General features: G+C 42.6%; 1 pseudogene; it reads left to right on the top strand.

The window, feature by feature from the left end:
- The first annotated feature begins 678 nt into the window (after nucleotides 1-678).
- Nucleotides 679-13543, top strand: LOC134340722 (probable G-protein coupled receptor 139; annotated as a pseudogene).
- The last annotated feature ends 1821 nt before the right edge of the window (nucleotides 13544-15364 follow it).

Below are 15364 nucleotides of genomic sequence, written 5' to 3' on the forward strand. Positions count from 1 at the left end.
TCATGTGTTTACATTCATTCGTCTGCTGTGCAGATAACTCGCGACTCCTTTTGCACGTTGGAGAAATTGGAAACAAATGTTGGGAAATGCTAGTGTGTTTGGAATGTCTGCCATTTGTTAATGATTTAAACAATCATGCGTTTATAGAGATTGAAATAAACACTTTCGCAGAACGGGTCTTTTTTGGCCAAGAGTCCTATCTACGCTCATCCAGTGGCTTGCTAGCCACTTCCAGTTAACTCTATGTAACATAGAAACATAGAAAATAGGTGCAGGAGTAGGCCATTCGGCCCTTCGAGCCTGCACCGCCATTTATTATGATCATGGCTGATCATCCAACTCAGAACCCTGCACCAGCCTTCCCTCCATACTCCCTTCTCCCCGTAGCCACAAGGGTCATATCTAACTCCCTCTTAAATATAGCCAATGAACTGGCCTCAACAGTTTCCTGCGGCAGAGAATTCCACAGATTCACCACTCTCTGTGTGAAGAAGTTTTTCCTAATCTCGGTCCTAAAAGGCTTCCCCTTTATCCTCAAACTGTCCAAACGCGTGCAAGTCATTTAACTTGTGCTTATCTCTACCTGTTCTGTCAGTTCGTTCCAAACATTATCGAACATTTGTGTGAAATTCCTTTCCATGTTAACATGTTAAATCGTAGGGCATCACCGTAATCTAAATGGACCATATATCCTGTCCCTTTCCAAGGTAAGTATATTAATTCTGAAAGGCATTTCCTTGACCATTGGGATCATCTTACATCCACTGAAGGTTGTACATTCGTTTAGTTAGGAAACTGGGGTGTACTACAAAGTGTAGGGGATATTATTGGCAGAAATTTATGACGGGGAGGATTTTATTATTATTATTTAAATGGCAATGCATTGCAGCATGCTGCTGTGCATAGGTACTTGGGAGTGCTTGTGTATGAATCGCAAAAGGTTGGCTTGCATGTGCAGAAGGCTATGAAAAATTGTATGCTTCAACTGTACAGGGTATTGATGGGGCCATTTCAGGATTACTGCGTGCAGTTCTGGTCTCCTTACTGTCTTTGGAGGCGGTGCAGAGGAGGTTCATCAGATTTTTTTCCAGAGATGAGAGGGTTAAACTATGAGGAAAGATTGAGCTGCCTGAAGAATCAGAGGAGTTACGATAGAAGCAAATGAAATTATGAAACGGATAGATAATATAGGGACAGGAAAGTTGTTTCCACTGATAGGTGAGACTAAAATTAGGGCATGTAGTCTCAAGATTCGGAGAATAAATTTAGGACGAAGATGAGGAGGAATGCTTTTCCCAATCTGCTGAATCTGTGGATTGTGCTGCACAATGAAGCAGTGGAGGCTACCTCAGTAGGTATATTTAAGACGAAGTTGAATAGACTTTTGAATAGAAGGGAAGTTACCGGTTATGGGGAAAAGGCAAACTTTTTCAGCCCAATCACCCCATAAAACACCGCCAGATTTGCAAAGGCTCTGAACCACCTTCATGTTTGCCAGGGCCCATTTATACGCAATATACATTCCGGCGCCCCTTTAGTGTAAAAACATGTCGACCGCATCCCAAAATGTGAAAAAAAATTCTGCTCATTTTTTTTCTTTGCCTTTAAACCTAGCTTAAAACAGTCTTAAGTATATCAGTGTTTATTTTTTATTACAATTTAAAATATCTGGTTCAAATTCTGACAAAAAATGCCTTAAATGTTCGAGCGCTATGACTTTTTGTGAGTTTGTGGTTAACTGTGCAAACGCCTCTTTCAACTAGGTCGGAAGATGGAAATGCAGTGAAAGGCCAACTGGGTCATTTTTGCTTGTTCATCATTCCGAATATGGATCATTTCTTTTTACAAGCTCTCTTCGTGTTCTACCATTTGCAAAAAAAAAGGTTAGTTACGCATTCTGGAATTTTCATATTTTTCAGATCCTTGAACTAAATCTGAAAAATCTTTCTTCGGTGACTGCTTGTGTAAGCAGCACCCTTGTAAATCACCATCTATGAAAGATATTTTCACACTTTCTATGACACTCTCACAGGGCAACTGCGAAAACATCCTTCTCCAAAAGTCTTGCTTACATTTCTCCAATTTTCCGATAAAATGGACAAGCCACCTTTCTCCTGGATTAAATTGAATTTCCCACCTACAGATTCATATTTAGAATGTTGATTTTGTCATATGGATCGGTTAGGTATGCAACATCTCGACGTACAAGTTCAATTTTCTTTCCCACGCTCCTGCCGAACTTGAGCAAACATTCAATCACAGTGTCAAAAAGGTGACATAGATGTTTTAAGCAGCAGCCTTTGGACAGCCAACACACTCTAGTGTGAAGACGCAAGCGTGCAAACTCTTCATCGTTATCTTGGCATATCTGGCGAAATATTCTGCTATTTAATTCATGAACTTTAATTTTGTTGATAGCAGATATTATAAAACGCATGCTTGAGAAATTCGTTGGCTGGAGCTTTTGGTTGCAATATGTTAGAGATGAGTTACACAGTGGATTTCAAATAAGCTTGGAATTTCTTATTACACAAATGCAACGAAACCAGCATAAGTGGAACAGAGGCCAATGATGGCCTCCCGTCTTCATCGTCATCTGAGGTCGATGACATAGTTGGAGTTCATCAACGCTTGTGCAATCCATTGCATCCAGTGTTCAGGGAATTGGCCTATACAGCTTCCCCAGAGCCCATTTGGACGGAATTCCGCGTCCCTACCAGAAGCTAGAAACATTAAAAATCAGCGTAACGGTAACTAAAAGTTCACGAAAGTAGCTGCCATGCTGCTGTTGTAAAGTCTCTTGTTTTGTCCAGATGAAGACTCCAACACAGCACACTATATGCTGGTTATCCTTCTTTCATTGGACAACAGGACTAGCTGTACAATGTTTCAGAAACGGTATGAAAGCGTGAGACTTCCCAAACACAACTGTTTTTTTGGGAACAGATTTTGGAATAAAATAACGTGGGATTGGAGATATCAAAAACTGATCTGATATAATTTATTCGCTATAATGAAGCCATGGGACGACACACACAAACACACACACACACACACACACACACACACACACACACACACACAGAGTGCGGGTAGCAGTCATTATCATTTCAGGCCGCTTTGTTTACGCGATTATTATGGAGTTGCCTTACACACTAGGTAAGTTAAATCCAAGAAGGAAAATATGGCAACCAGCCTTACCTCGTGATAAATATCGGCTATTTGCCGTAACGTGCCTTCAGACTTGAAAAAAACATCTAATAGTTTCCGGGTCTTGCAAAATTTACAAAAAAAAAATGAAAAGATGCAGTGAACAACGGATGAAAATAATACAACATGCATGAAATGGCGCAAAATGTCAGCGGTGAGAAGGGAAGTGGCTGGTATTTCAGTGGGTGAAATCCGAGTGCATTTCTATGCTGGGAAATTCTGCATTTGTTTCAAGAAACCAACTCCTTACATTAATTACAAATGACCCTCATGTCAGTTTGAATGTGGTGATGTCTTTCGAGTGATATAACTATACCGATCTTTTTCTAAGTTATTTCTCATCCCCATTGTCCACTATCGTGGCACCAAAGGAATCAGAAAACAAAGAGGCGTGAACATTCCCCTTCCAGGAAAAGGTTCTCGCATTTAACAGCCAAACCACATGCCTTTCCATAACTTAAAAAAAAATACTCAACATGTTGCGCCTACTGTTAATTATTTGAGGTGATAGTGCATGTTGGTAAAAAAAAACATGTACACATAGAATAATCTCATTTGAAACGTGCAAGTTCGGTGTCAGAAGAATGTCCGATGGAAGTCGACAGTATATATGCTTTCGGTATAGACTGGATGGGTCATCGCCCTGGAGCGGAGGGCATACCCTCGCTGTTATGTCAAAATGGTCGTTGTGACGCTAGCAGTGTGGGAGTGTAGTCGGTAGTCCTTGTCGCTCTCATTTTAAGCCTCAAACTATCTAGCAGTTTTGGGAAAAGGAGAGAGGAATGTGTAACTCACTCTCTGCCAGTACATAGCCTCTCCAGCAGTCTCCACGCTGACGACACACGGAAACTGAACTACTTTCGGACTCAGGCTGAACTACAGAGGACGGGGAGGAGGTCTGACCGCTGCACACGTGGCACGCAGGCCCATCGGTGTGTGGGCACGCCCTTGTGCTCGTGAACCAGGTCCCCAGCTGTGGGTAAATAGCCCCACTGCCCTGTGGGCAGTGACACCACTGAAATCATTTGTTTAGCTGGTGCTTGTTCCGTGGACTGTCTCTAATGCGACTAAATAGGTGTCTTAGTCTTTGATGGAAATCTAACTAAATACCTTGTCTATTAAGGGTTAACTTATTCAAATAGAGCTGTGAAATTGAGTAGCCGACAGAATGTGGCGAAGATTTCCAACAAGCATATTTTCTCTGCTGCCGTGTAATCCGTAGATGAAAAAAATATCGATGAGAAAAATCACAGCTTCTCCCGCTCCCAAACTGAAAACATTAATTATTGATGCGTGATTATAATAGGAAACATTGCCTTCTATGCCGGAGTTGCATTTATAATATCATCCCTCTCAGTAAGACAGCTAAACATTTGCATTAACCATATTCCGAAGTACTTGGTCAACAAGAATAACAGATAATGATAACGAAAAAAATCGTAATTTAACGTCTGGAAGTGAGTTGAGAGGTCTGCTCTCATCCTGGAATTAAAGACATGGGAGAATGTATGTTCGTCTGAATTAGCTGAACATATACGAATGCTAAGTATAAGTTATATAGACATAGACATAGAATAGTACAGCACAGTATGGGCCCTTCGGCCCACAATGTTGTGCCGACCCGCAAACCCTGCCTCCCATATAATCCCCCAACTTAAATTCCTCCATATACCTGTCTAGTAGTTTCTTAAACTTCACCAGTGTATCTGCCTCCACCACTGACTCAGGCAGTGCATTCGACGCACCAACCACTCTCTGAGTAAAAACCCTTCCTCTAATATCCCCCTTGAACTTCCCACCCCTTACCTTAAAGCCATGTCCTCTTGTATTGAGCAGTGGTGCCCTGGGGAAGAGGCGCTGGCTATCCACTCTATCTAATCGTCTTATTATCTTGTACACCACTATCATGTCTCCTTTCATCCTCCTTCTCTCCAAAGAGTAAAGCCCTAGCTCCCTTAATCTCTGATCATAATGCATACTTTCTAAACCAGGCAGCATCCTGGTAAATCCCCTCTGTTCCCTTTCCAATGCTTCCACATCCTTCCTATAGTAAGGTGACCAGAACTGGACACAATACTCCAAGTGTGGCCTAACCAGAGTTTTATAGAGCTGCATCATTACATCGCGACTCTTAAACTCTATCCCTCGACTTATGAAAGCTAACACCCCATAAGCTTTCTTAACTATCCTATCCACCTGTGAGGCAACTTTCAGGTATATGTGGACATGTACCCCAAGATCCCTCTGCTCCTCCACACTACCAAATATCCTACCATTTACTTTGTACTCTGCCTTGGAGTTTGTCCTCCCAAAGTGCACCACCTCACACTTCACTGGGTTGAACTCCATCTGCCACTTCTCAGCCCACTTCTGCATCCTATCAATGTCTCTCTGCAATCTTTGACAATCCTCTACACTATCTACAACATCACCAACCTTTGTGTCGTCTGCAAACTTGCCAACCCACCCTTCTACCCCCACATCCAGGTCGTTAATAAAACTCACAAAAAGTAGAGGTCCCAGAACAGATCCTTGAGGGACACCACTAATCACAATCCTCCAATCTGAATGTACTCCCTCCGCCACCACCCTCTGCCTTCTGCAGGCAAGCCAATTCTGAATCCACCTGGCCAAACTTCCCTGGATCCCATGCCTTCTAACTTTTTGAATAAGCTTACCGTGTAGAACCTTGTCAAATACCTTCCTAAAATCCATATAGATCACATCCACTGCACTACCCTCATCTATATGCCTGGTCACCTCCTCAAAGAACTCTATCAGGCTTCTTAGACACGATCTGCCCCTCACAAAGCCATGCTGACTGTCCCTTATCAGACCATGATTATCTAAATGTCTATAGATCCTATCTCTAAGAATCCTTTCCAGCAGATTTCCCACCACAGACGTAAGGCTCACTGGTCTATAATTACCCAGACTATCCCTACTACCTTTTCTGAACAAGGGAACAGCATTCGCCTCCCTCCAATCCTCCGGTACCATTCCTGTGGACAACGAGGACATAAAGATCCCAGCCAGAGGCTCAGCAATCTCTTCCCTCGCCTCGTGGAGCAGCCTGGGGAATATTCTGTCAGGCCCCTTGAAGATGTGGCCAATGGGAGAACGTAGTATTCAGTCTACAATCTGTCATCTGCAATACTCGTGTAACATCTCCGATCTTACCAACGACAAAACGAGGCGAGGTACATTGAACGGGGGAACAGGGTGTTGTGTATCTGAATGATGAGTAAGACGAAATCAAACTCTAACTTGATTAGGAGAAGACGTTGTGTGGGTAAGTCAGAGTTTATGCAATCCAACCTCGAAAAAATGCGAAGTTAGTCATTTTGGTTCCAGAAGCGAAACTCATTCTGAAGTGAGATTTGATAAACTGGGAAAGCTGCAGCGATCCGGAGTGAACGTGCACACCAGTCGCTGAAAGAAGCATTCGGCAGCATAATTACCCTTCGACTGTCTCTGGGAGAGTATTTGTGTACAGAGTCAGAATGGCCTGCGCGTCTGAAGTCCAATGTGTCCCGAACTGGAAAAGAGCGGATGAATTGTCACCTCGGTCATGAGGAAGTGGAACTTGATTTAGTATAGATAGATAGATACATAGATAGATAGATATACTTTATTAATCCCAAGGGAAAATTGGTTTCGTTACAGCCGCACCAACCAAGAACAGAGCAATATAGCAAATAAATAGTGTAAATATAGCAATACAAAAAAAAAACAGCAATCAAACAACAAAATGCAAACTATGCCAGATGGAAAACAACTCCAGGACCAGTCTATTGGCTCAGGGTGTCTGACCCTCCACGGGAGGAGCTGCACGTTCGATGGTCACAGGCAGGAACGACCTCCCGTGCCGCCAAGTGCTGTATCACGGTGGAATGTGGCCGAAGTCCAACAGTAAAAAGTTCAATATCCAGTCTGCAAACACGTTCTTCGATCGTAATATACCTGGGACTGCACCATCCGTTGTTAACCAGATCAGTAAGCACCCCACTCCTTCACGCCGCTTACCGCTCTCGGTGCACTTCCGGTCAGCCGGAACGGTATTACCCACCGGACTCCTCTTCTCCAAAGGTCTCTGTTGTCTCGACCCGATCCTCTTTCCTCGGCTTTGTGATCCCCGTCTGCATCCTCTGTGTGTTTTCCTCCGGATTTCAGCAGGGGTGTCTGCCGCTCTGTTCGCTGAACCGGCCGGTATTTGCTGGTCCGTGAAATACACAATGCGACCTTGCTTCTGTCCCGCGTGTCGGGATGTAACCATTTCCAGCGCTAAAGAAAACCGAAATAAAACTCTCTCTACCAGCAAATTAGAGAGGGTGCAGCTTCGACGTGTTACCGTGCGAAAACAAATACAGAAATAACGTGAATTATAAAGTAAGAAGAAAAAAGTGAAAGAATAGATCGGAACTGCTGTACCAGGCTGCATGCACAACCGGCGCACGTGCACTAATTCCTAGAATGATAGAGGAATTTTCTGAGAAAAGACGAGATTGGTTAATAACAGATGAATGTGAGGCGATCTCAGACAGTTCAGCTCTTGTATTATCTTGAGCAATTCCATGATCAGATAATTCGATCGTGTTTATTATGGTTGATATCAAAAGTGATGCTACTCTCATGAATAGGAAGCTGTTGTGATGTGAAATGAGGCTGTTTGTTTTACGCGAATAGACAATGGATGATGAATTAAATAAAAATGCAGCCGCTCCCCACCATGACGCTCTCTGAATTTACCGAATATTCATACTGATTCCCTGGATCTGCTCTGTGTGCCTGACAATTCAGAATGGGTCGAAGGATCTGATCGGTTCTTTGTGATTTCTGCTCAGTTGCCCCACAGATAGAAAGTATTTACAGACGTGTCTCGACAGCGGATGTGGGTGTCACCTCTCTGTGAGACGCGAAATACTCGAACTACAGAACGTGGGGCTGTCACGGACATCTTTCTCAGTAGCCGAAATGTAATTTGTCCCAATTCATCCCGAACACCCATTTTAATCTCGTACCTTATTCTCTTTTTTTTTCAAAGATATCAGGGCGGAATCAAGGTTGGAGTAATTCATGAGGTTTCAGAGAAAAAAAAACAGATTAAAAAGAGCTCATATTCTGCGGCTGGAATCTGATTGTCTTTTCTTCTGATTAATTACAAGTTAAAAGTCTAAACAGACCTGCACAACTGATGGCTGCAATTAAATTTTATGCATTTCATTATTTTATTATAACTAAGCGTCTATGCAATTATTCAACATACTTAAACAAATTGATGACGCAAATATCGTCTGCTCATTAGCATTTTACAAGACGAAGACTGCTTACATAAACCAATTTTCAATATCTAATCGAAATTCAAAATCAGTGCATTGGAAACTTGTGCATCACAGTTTAACTTTCTATATAAATGCAATATGAGAAGCCTAGTTTTCAGATTGCTCAGGATATACCTATCCATCTCCGAAAATACCACATCTAAATTCCCTATTTAAATGAACACTGATAATTAATTCCCCCACTGGTCAATCCTCTTTGAATTTGGTAAACTCGCATCTAAAGTATAAATCCTCACATTTCTAACACGTCATCATTAATTCCACCTGGGCCAATGAAACTAAAATCCTAGATTTAAAAGTAATGCGGGAAAGACAACACAAACGCTCCTATTTTCCTTCATTCAGAAACTCCGTAAACAGCTGAAAAACCCTAAATTATTGCAGCACGGTACCGGATCACTGCTGTCCGTAGACACACATTTTGCTAACATCTATTTGCATGTCGAGAGTTTGATAAATGCCTCGGAAGCATCTAGCTCTATCACCGACCCGAGCAGGGTGTTCCACGCTCCCACCACTCTGTATAAACTGCATTCATCTGACAACCACCCTTATACTTACTTTCAAAGACCATAAAATAATGCCCTCTTATATTGGCCATTTCCGCAATGGGAAAATATACCGGGGTATACATTCTACCAATGCCTCTCATCATCTAGTATAACGCTATCAATTTACACCTCTTCCTCCTTTGCTCCAAAGAGAAAAAATCCTTCCCTTCATAGGGCATTAAGGCAAGTCCAGGCTGTGTCCTGGTATTTCCGCCTTCACCTTCACTAAAGCTGCCAAATCCTTCCTTTAATAAACTTCCAGCAGTGCAGTAACAATATTGCCAATGCTTTGATGTTTGCCCCCACTTTCCCATCCTAACTAAACTAAAGAAGCAACCTTCGGCGGATGTAAGAAAATCCAATGGCCAGCAGATGCATTAATATATTTACCCGGGAAAGGGACAGAACATATGGTGCTTTGAGCTTACAGCGATGCCCTGAAATAGGTCAACACTACGATTTAACATGTTAACAAGGAAAGAATTTCCAAAGAAACCTTGGTGAAATTATGAAATGAACTGACAGACAGTTGGAGATGATTAAAACTGAAATCATTACCAGACATTTGTAAAGTTACATGGACGGAGTAGGTGTATCTGGATATGACTGACAAGCAGGCATGATATTAGCGTAGCTAGGGGTCTTGACTATAAAGACCAGTCGGGCGGATGTACTTATTTCAATCTCTCTAATCTCATGATTCTACGATTCAATGAATAAATGGCAGATCTGCCGAACGTACTCATGTTTCGCAAAATGATGAAACCGTGGAGAAGACTCGATGGGCCAAATGACATAATTCTACTCCTATATCTTGTGGCCTGATGTTCTTAGAATTGAAACTGGTGAAAGGACACCAGAGGCAACACTACTGTTGATATTGAAGGGACATTTCGACCGATATAAAACACGAGTTAGTTCCCATTTGCTGAAAGGAGGTTGAAAGAACCGTTTGTCCAAAATCACCTGGAAAGTTCACCGAAAGAACTGCCGGTTTGTTTATGTTATAGAGACTCATTTTTTTCTAAAGATACAAGTTGAATCATAGACACTATAAATAGTAATCCTTCTTTCATTGGACAAAGTGACTTGTCGTACAGTGTTTCATGTAGATATAATCAAGTCGTGGAAGTTCCCAAACAAAATATATATCAGAAACAGATTCTATAATAAAATAACCTGGGACTGGAGACAACAAAAACTATTCCGAAATGATTTATCAGAGGTGTAATGAAGGCATGGGACTTCCCAAACACAGGGACAGCGCGAGTATGTTATTGTTATTTTACGTGGCGGATATAAATTCATTCGTCTTTAATGCAATCTGTCTTGTATCCAGTAAGGAAATTTCCCTTCCCATATTGGACACACTGAGTCTTTTAAAATTTGCATAACAGTAATAGAAAAAAATGTGCTGAACAATATATGAAAATAACACACCTGCAAGAAATGGCAACAAAATGTCTATGGAGAGAGGGGAAATGGATCAGTATGTTAGTGGGAGAAATACAAGTACTTTGTGTTAAACACTGCAGTTCCATTGAATCTATTTATTTTTGCAGATAGTTTTATGAAACCGATTTCTTACATTAATCACAGATGACACCTCTACCCCCATATCAGTCTAGAGCTGCAGGTGACCTTCGAGATACATAACTAATCTAATCAATATCGAAGTTGTTTCTCATCCAGATTGACCACTATTGTGGCACCAAACCAATCTGAAAGCAGAAAAGAGGTGTGAACATTCTCCTGCCGTGAAAAGAAAATATTGAATTGAAAAATAAAACTGAACGCCCTTCCTTAACCTCAGAATCTTAAGGAGCGTCGCCTATTGCTACTATTGATGATTATTCGAGAGTGATAGTCCACGTTGTGAAAGTACTGAGACTCAGGATTATTTTACGTGAAACGCACCAATGCTGTGTTATCGAGAAAGAAAGTACAACGTTCTCGTTTGAAGGTCTGAATAAACAAAATTAAATATAATTGTTATTCTTTGATTATTCCGCGGGAGAGATTTTAATTTCACGATGACACAATGTATATAAATAGTTTACCTGAAGTGTTTGTTCAGTGGACTGTCATTGATGTGACTAACCACGTGGTATGATTAATTGTCAGAATCCACTTTCTTCTCCTGTATAAGAGCTTGCAAAGCAATCAACAGTTGATATCGGCAGTTGGACTATTTTCAAATGATAACCAACTCACGCAGAAAATGGGATATCCAGTAATTTACTACATCGCGAGTATTTACTATCCTGTACTAGCAGCGATTGGTATCCCTGGTAAGTAACTGGAATTGGCTACTATTGCATGTGTGTGTTTTGTTCTTGAAACATTTGTTACAGATGCTGCCTCATCTGATGAGTGTTTGAAGCCTGGTCAGGTTTAAGCATATATTTCATTTTATTATTTCGTTTCTCTCTGAAATTGTTACTCACTTCTGATGTCCAATCGACTGAGACTTAATATTTATACTTTTCTTGTATTTGCTTCACTCGACCTTCCAGCTTTACCAGCCCGTATTGTTCTAAATTTGATTCTACATCAATACAGAAACTCAGACGTTCACTAAAATGAAAGCAAAGTCTTTAGCGTCGCTGCAGTTCTCCCTGCGACTCCGCCGTTCGCCGGCAACATACATGATACCCGTCTCCGTCTTAATGCAACTATTTATTTATCAGTATGTGTTTGAAATTGCCACAACAACGTGCAAAACTCTTTCATTTCACTGTGTCCTCCTCTTTTGCCGGTTGTAATTAAGATACGGTTAGATGAGATTTATTTTACTTCTTACATCTATCTCACAACATGAGGGTGTAAAAATCTGTATGTTGCATCTCCGTTGCTAGAAACAAGATTCAAGTTTATTTGCCACCTGTAAATCGAAGCATAGGTTTAGCGCTGCCGTCTCGCCATTTTAAAACATTATTTGCTAAGAAACAGTCTCCCTCATCCATTTTATTCCCGCAATATATAAAACCTTCAGCATCCTCAGCTCTCTACATGACTGGCTCGATAAGCCGCCCACTGGAAAACCTAATGTCAACTGGAACGCTGTTGATCACCTGTTCCTGGGGCCCGTCGTTATCATCCAATCGAAGGACAGTGACGGACCCCGTACGCAGGACAGTGACGGAGCCCGTACGCAGGACAGTGACGGAGCCCGTACGCAGGACAGTGACGCAGCCCGTACGCAGGACAGTGACGGACCCCGTACGCAGGACAGTGACGCAGCCCGTACGCAGGACAGTGACGGAGCCCGTACGCAGGACAGTGACGGAGCCCGTACGCAGGACAGTGACGCAGCCCGTACGCAGGACAGTGACGGAGCCCGTACGCAGGACAGTGACGAAGAGGCCGTACGTAGGACAGTGCTGCATTTCCACTCTCCACATCGAAGCCTCCCTGATCCGGCATAGGATCAGATGTCTGAGGTTCACTCAGTCCGATTCAACATGTTTATATGAACATACCAAGTAAAAATGGTCGGGGTTTATGCACATGAAGCTAATTCTTCTTTGCTTCCTTGCAGTTAATTTAGTGGCGATTGTGATCTTGTCTCTGGGAAACTGCGGACTCTCTAAATGCATCTCCCGTTACCTGGTGGGAATGGCAGCAGCTGATTTAATGGGTGTTATTATTGCTGTTGTACTCTCTGAGATCAATAATATTTATAATTATGCGTTTCCATTGCTCATTACCCCGATTTGCGCCGTGACGCTTGTCCTGAGGGTCACAGCCATGGACTGTTCTGTTTGGCTCACGGTGGCTTTCACCTTCGATCGCTGTATTGCAATCTGCAGTCAAAAGCTGCGGGAGCGATACTGCACCGAGAGGACAGCGACTATTGCGATAGTAATTGTGTGTTTATGGAGTTGTGCGAAGGATGTTCCATTGTACTTTGCGGTAGAACCTATCATTATCATTGACAACATTCCCTGGCGATGCATTTTGACAATGGATTTCCTTACTTTACCAGCGTGGAAAGCGCACCAGTTGTTCAATACTATCACGACACCTTTATTGCCGATCTGTTTGATTCTGCTTTTTAACGCTTTAACAGTCAGTCATATTATCGCGGCAAACAGAGTTCGCCGGGGGCTCAGGAACAGCAGCGAGAAAAAGAATGATCCCGAGGTGGAGAACCGGAGAAAATCAATAATTTTGTTGTTCGCTCTGTCAGCCAATTTCATATTGTTGTGGATCCCCTTTATTGTATATACTATGAACTGGCAAGTTCAGAATTACTCTTACAAAGACAAATATTTGAATACCCCGTCGTACATCCTGCAACAGTTTGGGTTCATGTTGCAGTTTCTGAGTACCTGTACCAACACGTGTATCTACACTCTGTCACAGAGGAAATTCAGGGAGGAGGTAAAGGGTGGATTGAAACGTCTGGTTACGTTAAACGGTCGCTTCTGCAGGTAAAACGTAAATCAAATTGTAAGCGTTGACGGAAGTTGAAATAGACTTCAATGTTTTTTTTACGTTTGGTAAATATGCCTATATTTCTGCAGCCAGGTGAACGAATCTTAGTAGTTTCACCGTTTCAGTAAAATCAGCAAAATAAATGGAATTATGTGATGCAAGAAACAACAAAAAGGCGCTGATGTGATCGCTGCATTGGCAGAAATTGTATTCCAAGTTTTGGATTAATACCGTAATCTGCGTCAACGAACTAAGTGAAGCCAACATGTTTTTTTATCGTAGGTGGGTCGAATTCTCTGCTATTTCACTTGACTATTCCAGGGATTTATTTGATAAATGGAGAAATGTGCCCGAAGAATGGAAAACTTGCGTCATTTAAAGTGACACACACAAAATGCTGGTGAACGCAGCAGGCCAGGCAGCATCTATAGGAAGAAGTACAGTGGACGTTTCGGGTCGAGCCGTCGATCGTACTTCTTCCTGGAGATCCTGCCTGGTCAGCTGCTTTCCACAAGCGTTTTGTGTGTGTGTTGCTTGAATTTCCAGCATCTGCAGTCCAGTTCCCAGTTTGTCGCTCAGCTCCAGCCTCCGAGTTATCAGCCTGTGTCCAGTTCTGGTCACCTCACTATAGGAAAGATGTGGAAGCATTGGAAAGGGTACAGAGGAGATTTACCAGGATGCTGCCTGGTTTAGAGAGTATGGATTATGATCAGAGATTAAGGGAGCTGGGGCTTTACTCATTGGAGAGAAGTAGGATGAGAGGAGACATCATCGTGGTATAAAGATATTAAGAGGAATAGACAGAATGGATAGCTAGCGCCTCTTCCCCAGGGCACCACTGCTCAATACAAGGGGATATGGCTTTAAGGTAAGGGGTGGGAAGTTCAAGGGGGATATTAGAGGAAGGTTTGTGACTCAGAGAGTGGTTGGTGCGTGGTATACATTGCCTGAGTCATTGGTGGAGGCAGATAAACTAGTGAAATTTAAGAGACTACTAGACAGGTAGATGGAGAAATCTAAGGTGGGGGTGTTATAAGGGAGGCAGGGTTTGAGGGTCGGCACAACAATGTGGGCCGTAGGGCCTGTACTGTGCTGTACTGTTCTGTGCTCTATGTATCCACTTCGACCACCATCGCTGGCAGTGCATTCCACGCACCCACTACTCTCTGTGTCAAAATCTTAGCTGTGATATCCCCTTGTACCTACTTCCAAGAACCTTACAACTATAACGCTCGTGTTAGCTAGTTCAGCCCTGGGGTGTAAAAGCCGCTGGCCATCCTTTGTCCTATCCGATCCACGATCAATGCCTTTCATTATCTTGTTCACCTCTATCAGGTCAGTTCTCAGCCTTTGACGCTCCAAGGAGAAAAGGCCAAGTTCACCCAACCTAGTCTCAGAAGGCACGCTCTCCAATCCAGGCACCATCCTTGTAAATTTTCTTTGAATACTCTCTATATTATCCACGTCCTTCCTGTGGTGAGGTGACCAGAACTGTACACAGTCTCCAAGTCGGTCTACCTAAGGTCTTATATAGCTGTAACATTAGCTCACTGCTCTCGAACTCAAACCCACAGCTGAAGAAGGTCATCACACCATACGCCTCCTTAACAACAGTGTCAACTTGCACATCAGCTCCAAGTGTCCTATGGACAGGAACCCCAAGATCTCCCGGATCATCCACACTGCCAAGAGTCTTACCATTAATATTATATTCTTCACGATTGACTACCGAAAGGAACCACTTCACAGTTATATGGACTGAATCCATCTGCCATTTCTCAGCCCAGTTCTGCATCCTATCTATTTCTCTCTGTAATGTCT

Source organism: Mobula hypostoma, chromosome X2 (assembly GCF_963921235.1).
Source record: "Mobula hypostoma chromosome X2, sMobHyp1.1, whole genome shotgun sequence".
Lineage (NCBI taxonomy): Eukaryota > Metazoa > Chordata > Chondrichthyes > Myliobatiformes > Myliobatidae > Mobula > Mobula hypostoma.